Below are 6,042 nucleotides of genomic sequence, written 5' to 3' on the forward strand. Positions count from 1 at the left end.
CCCCCAAAAATTTACTTTTTTAAACATTAGTTATTTATAACTGTTAATGCTTAGACACTTATTAGTAAGTTGCGTGCGGAAAATGATTTTATAGAATGTCTCGAGCCCGTGTCTGACTAAATTTAACTCTCTGAGTTAGCTTTATCGTTGCATGCTGTCTTCATTTAGACGTTGCACTTTAATATATAACATACCAATATACAAAGAGCTTTAGAATGCATTACCCATTAATAGAAGCATCAGCAGACATATACACATTCGAAGTAACTGTGATCAGTAGATTTCAACCAAATGATTATTTTTGAAAACTTACTTTATGCTATACTTGTTTTTAAAGTCATGTTTAATAATCTTAAGACTACCAATAAAAACAATAATGTATAATCTCTGACATTTCTTATAACAAACTTTACCGAAATCATTAATAATAAACTATTTTATATCATAAGAATGCCCACAGATTGATGAATTGGCATTCGCTTTACAACCATGACCATATACTACAAAAATAAAGCAATTTATTCAATGTATCTTAATCAGTACATAATTATAAATACCGGTAAAATTTAAATACCAATAACAAATAATTCAATAATTGCATACTTAAAATTAAAAGCAAAATGTTGACTAAATTTATTATGATATGTTTTTTGTTCAACCAGCTTCATGTAAGTGACTTTCCGCGTCAACTTGCTTAACTGTGTAAATAGCTTTTGTCTAAATAACAAATTCAAAATGAAATAGGTTTCTCTTTACAAGTTACTGACATCTGATTACCGGGATACACAAAGAAATACTACAAAAGCAACGATGTATCAAGAAAATCGGACATCTTCTTTTCAAATGCTGTTTATTTTCAAAGATTTTGAACATCGTTATTTCCTTCTTTGAGTAATGCATATATGTGTAAAAGATTCTTTGAGCAAACGTGTCAAATTAAGAGGGTGCGATCAGCCTGTGGGAATGAGGCGCTTCAATCCGAATAGAAGAGCGTTATGTTTTTTAGCTGGACTCGTTATTTCCGAAGCATTTCGCGCATGCGCGGTCACATTCGCAAAGCTTTTTGGCACACGGATCTTTGTCGTCTGAAAAGAAAAGCACGTGGTCGTAAAATAAAACAACACATAGCAATCTAATAAGTCATGGTACTATTTAAATAACCGTGAATATGTATAGGTAAAATATTTGCAATCAGACTTAAGGTCCCACGGCGAACACATTAGCCAGAAGGAACGTAACTGCGCAGCTTTCGTGATGCTTGTATACTAACTTTTGCTTATTATCTTGCTTTTTACTCGGAACCTTTTTTTAACTTAAATGAGATATCATAACAACAAATATTCTGATCAAGTTGAAAGATTTTTTAACGGCCGGAAGCAATATTAATGCGCTCAAGATGTCATGACAATACATGTACTGGGCAAGTTTCATGATGATTTGGCAAAAATATGGGACTGTTACAGTGTTAACAAACTTTTTTAATCGTACCTAATGACCGAGTTGTTTTACTTTACTTGACCCAGAATATTAATCGGCTACGATATAATTAGAAAACAATGTGCTGATGAAGTATCATGATGATTGGGCATAAATAATTATTCGGTCATAACATCAAAATAATGACGTAAAAAAAGTTAATATTATCGATAAGTGTCACTGTTTAAAACAATAAATCGACAGTTTCGAAGCACATATGTTTACCTATACACTATTGGAAGATATTAACGAAAGTCGTATTCATTTCTAAAAACCACACTACTCTTGTTTCTTTTCTGGTATTTACAGTTTTTAAAATAAAGGCTAAAAGACTATAAAGATTCTCGTTTGACTTACTGCAAATGATCTCGCCCTCGCGATACGACCATTCGTACTCAGTGGTGTAGATCCGGGCCCGTATTCACCAACCCATTCTAGACTTGAGAATAAAGAAAAGACTTGGAACCAAGAAAAATGCATTCATTGTTTGAATATATAGACGCCTCCACTGGTACTTGTGTCATTAACAAACTGTTCTACATGAAGAATGCCACAGATAGAGGTGGTTAATAACAACTTTTACTCAAAATTCAAGTAATTATTGAATATATCAATTTAAAGAATATTCTTTATTCTTAGACTTAAGTCTAAGAATTGTTTGGTGAATACGGGCCCCGGTACTTGAGCAGCGTCTCGCAGTCTTTTAGGTTCAGATCCACGTAGCATGTATCATGCGTCTTGCAGCATCTGAGGAATAGAATATCTTGTTTCATTAATTTTATTATTTACTTTATTTTCGCTACGTTCACCAGCATTTAAGGGATTTCATGACGGTCAGTTATTTTTACCTATATGTACTTTTTCTGAGTAAGCTAGCTTACCGTTTCTACCGGTAATTGCCCTATTCGAATAGGGACAGACTGGCCAAAAAAATATATGTATTACCAATCATGACATAAGTTACCTTGTCGGTACTTTACAAACTGAACTAGCCGCCAAGATTAAAGAAAGAGAATCTGTATTTTTTCAGAAATGTGTTAATATCTTATCTGTCGTAACATCATTTTGGCACGGTTTCACATTCTACAAATTATGAGTAAAACCCAACTAGCAATATTTACGAATTCATTTCTAAAAAGAAAAATACATTCAATGAAGAAAGTTGCCAGCCTTTTTCTATCTTTCTTATTTACATTATATCAAAGGCTTTGATGATAAGATCTAGGCATTTTGTATGCGTGACATACGTGTATACTGATTACCGACGCGCTGACACGGAAAGTTCTGGAGAGTTTAAGTTTTTTTCTTTATTCACATTTTGAAGCAACTGATTTGACAATCATGAGGTTCGGACATTTTGTTCATTTAACTAAAGAAGGTCGCGTGACATATACTGTTTACCGATGCGATGACACGGAAAGCTCTGAGGCTGAGGAGTCCCTCGGATATCGACAACAATCGGATAACCAGTGGAATGTAAGCTAACAGACGTTTTGACGAGAGATATTAAATACGGCAGGTAATGTAACTCTCTTCAGTTTTTAGATCACTGCAAATCTTTTATCAGTAGTCATTTTTAGTGTGTATCTTTCGAAAGGTATGCGTTTATTTGCAAAACAATACTATTAATTACCATATTTAGCCTATTTACGAGATCGGAAAAGGTCGTTAAGAAAATGACAATGTAATAATGATAAGATTTAAGTAAATTTTAATTAGATGGTTAAGATAAGAAAATAGGACCTGGTTTATAAACAACAGCAAAACGGAAATGACAGGTGGAACAATAAAAACTTAAAACCATGCTCCATTTTGAAATAATATCGTTTTCTGCCACCATACACTAGCTATTAAACATTTAAGAATGAGCATTCGTATTCACATTAACTTTTCCGCATTACTACTTCTTTTCGTTTGTCCACGAAGAACATTTTTTTTTACAATTAAATAGTTGGTCATTTTGTTTTGTTTTTAACATAAAATATTGTGTTATTGGTTTTGATTATTCAATAAAGATGCATAAAGGGTACATTGGATCACGGGGTCATTAGACAGTGCTACAGTCTTGCGAGTCTCTGATGCGATATTAACTTCATATTAATTGGAATACGTTGTTATGAGACATTATAACAGTCTCGCGTGTTGTTCAAAATAGCTTCACCTCTGATGCGTTATAAACTTGACTGTTATAAGTTTTCTGGAACTATTTGCACTTACCACCGTTGAAATACACAACAAACACAATATTATATTTATTTTTAACTGATTGTGCTTGCATAGTGTTTAAATGTAAAACCTCATTAGCAGAAAAATGTGTTTGTATGAAGTTTATGGATATACCAAAGCCGATTCATGTCACCATGGGTTGACTTCAAGCCGACGGTAGTCAATCCGGGTGACTAAAATCGGCTTTATGTCACCCCAGGATGACCTGAATCGGCTACTAGTCACCCCAGGGTGACATTAATCGGCTTCTAGTCACCCCCGGGTGACTTCAAGCCATTTCAGGTCGACAATGACCAAATGGGCCGTAATCTCTGCATAGAAAGCATGCTCGGTAATTCTAAACGCTACAGCTAAACACCTGCTTACTTATTGACAATGGTACACTTTTTAATGTTCTAACATCACCTGAAAGTGGAAGTGCACCTACATCGGCACATATGTTTAGCGGTAGTCTACATAGCGGAAAATATCACTAGGTACCTACTCGTCGATAGCGTCCGCCGTGTCACCGCTGCCGCCGTATCCGCACCAGTTTCCGTAGCCGTTGAAGTCCATGGGGTTGCGGGAGGTTGTGAGGAGAATCATCTCACCGAACTCGTCCAGCCGCCGCTTGACTCGCCGGGAGTCCGCTAAAAGATGGGACTTCTAAAGTGGAACCTCGTTCCGGGAAAACTTGGCTTAATACATGTTCGTAAAGTGTCGTCCCAGATTATTCTGTGCATGGACGGCACTCTCCGCCTAAAAAGGATTTTTGTTTACAAGAGATATCGTCTAAGCATTAAATTCCATAAAGCGGAAAGTGCCGTCCTTATTGGCTTGTGCGGACTGAACACGCGTATCTTGGATGACATTTATGCACATGCATAAAGCCTAGCTTTCTAGAACGCGGCTCAGTAAATTGCTTGCCCACTTAAACACGAGAAAATATGAATACCGTTATAGCTCAAATATAAAACCCTGAAAATGACCTGTATGCGTGAATATTCGCAAATAGCTTGATAGATGAAAATATTAATAGATAAATATATTCGTTGCCGCATTGAAATCGTATAAAATACGTATGAGTCCATCCCGCACGAATGGCCGTGAGCGCAACACATGCGTGAAACCAAAAATTTACAAAACTGAATACAATTTAAGCGTGTAATATACTGTATATAATTGCGTTTACGAGTAAGAGAGGAAATGTTGTCTTGCTATATAGCATTCACTTGCATGATATAATTCACGCAGGCTAATATAGCGAATCAAGGGTAGAAGATTTGTCGAAAATGTTCTTCAAACATTACTATGATAATCATAGATCACTTCATCACATCCCAAATATGTTTAAATGATAAATACTCACCATGTTACAAATTATACTGTAATCAAATGTATCATGGTTTTCTTAAAATGTTAGATTGTTACCAAGAATTATAAATTTCTTCTGAGTTTCGTTCATATTTACCACATATTTATGGGCTCGGGAAAATAAAATTATTTTACTTTTGTCACCGCATTGGCCTGGTCTTTTTAAACACCAAACGACACATTTATTTTTTGAATATTTGGTAAGAAATACAACCGATACGCACCAACGTCTTAGTTAATTTCCCTTTCTCGTTATTAATTTCCTTTCCACATTTCATATATTCTGTTTTAAAGAAATATTCTGATCAGAAAACAAATGTTGAGCCAAAAATATTTCAATTTGTCGCAAGATGTTTGAGAAGACAGAGCCTGGGTACTTTACATGTGCCGACAACACAAACCAAAAACACAGCGGCGAAGATGACACGCGCCTTCATTTGAATACAAAAAGATATTAGAAGAATGTTGTTCTCCATGAATTGTCCCAATTTGCTAAAACGATTTTTGCAAACAAACGAAATTCAAAGATTGTTCCAAGATATCGCGTTTTTTTCCGCTTTGTTAATACGATAATACAATTAATAATGTTTACGTCATTGTTCAGTGAAGGACTCTAATAATACATAGTTAACGAATATATACAGTAATTTCTAAAAGTCGCACTATACGTTTACTCCAAACTGAATTTTAATACGTATACATGCAAAAAAGTTTAATTGAAGGTCAGAGTTCTGGTCCTTGGTCAGTGTCCGCAACAGATTTATCACACAAATGGTTCAAATGAGTATCTGTAGTGGTCATATAGATATGTATTTGTGGCAAATAGACCCTAACCAAAGATTACGCCAACGCCGACAAGCATCTGAGTTTCATAGCTTGAACTCTTCAATCGGTAGACGAGCTAACAAACAACGAAAAGAACATTATTTTCATAAAAACGGGAATACAAAAAAACACAAACTGAACATTTGTTTACCAAAATGCATT

Source organism: Dreissena polymorpha, chromosome 10, assembly GCF_020536995.1.
Source record: "Dreissena polymorpha isolate Duluth1 chromosome 10, UMN_Dpol_1.0, whole genome shotgun sequence".
Taxonomy (NCBI): Eukaryota; Metazoa; Mollusca; class Bivalvia; order Myida; family Dreissenidae; genus Dreissena; species Dreissena polymorpha.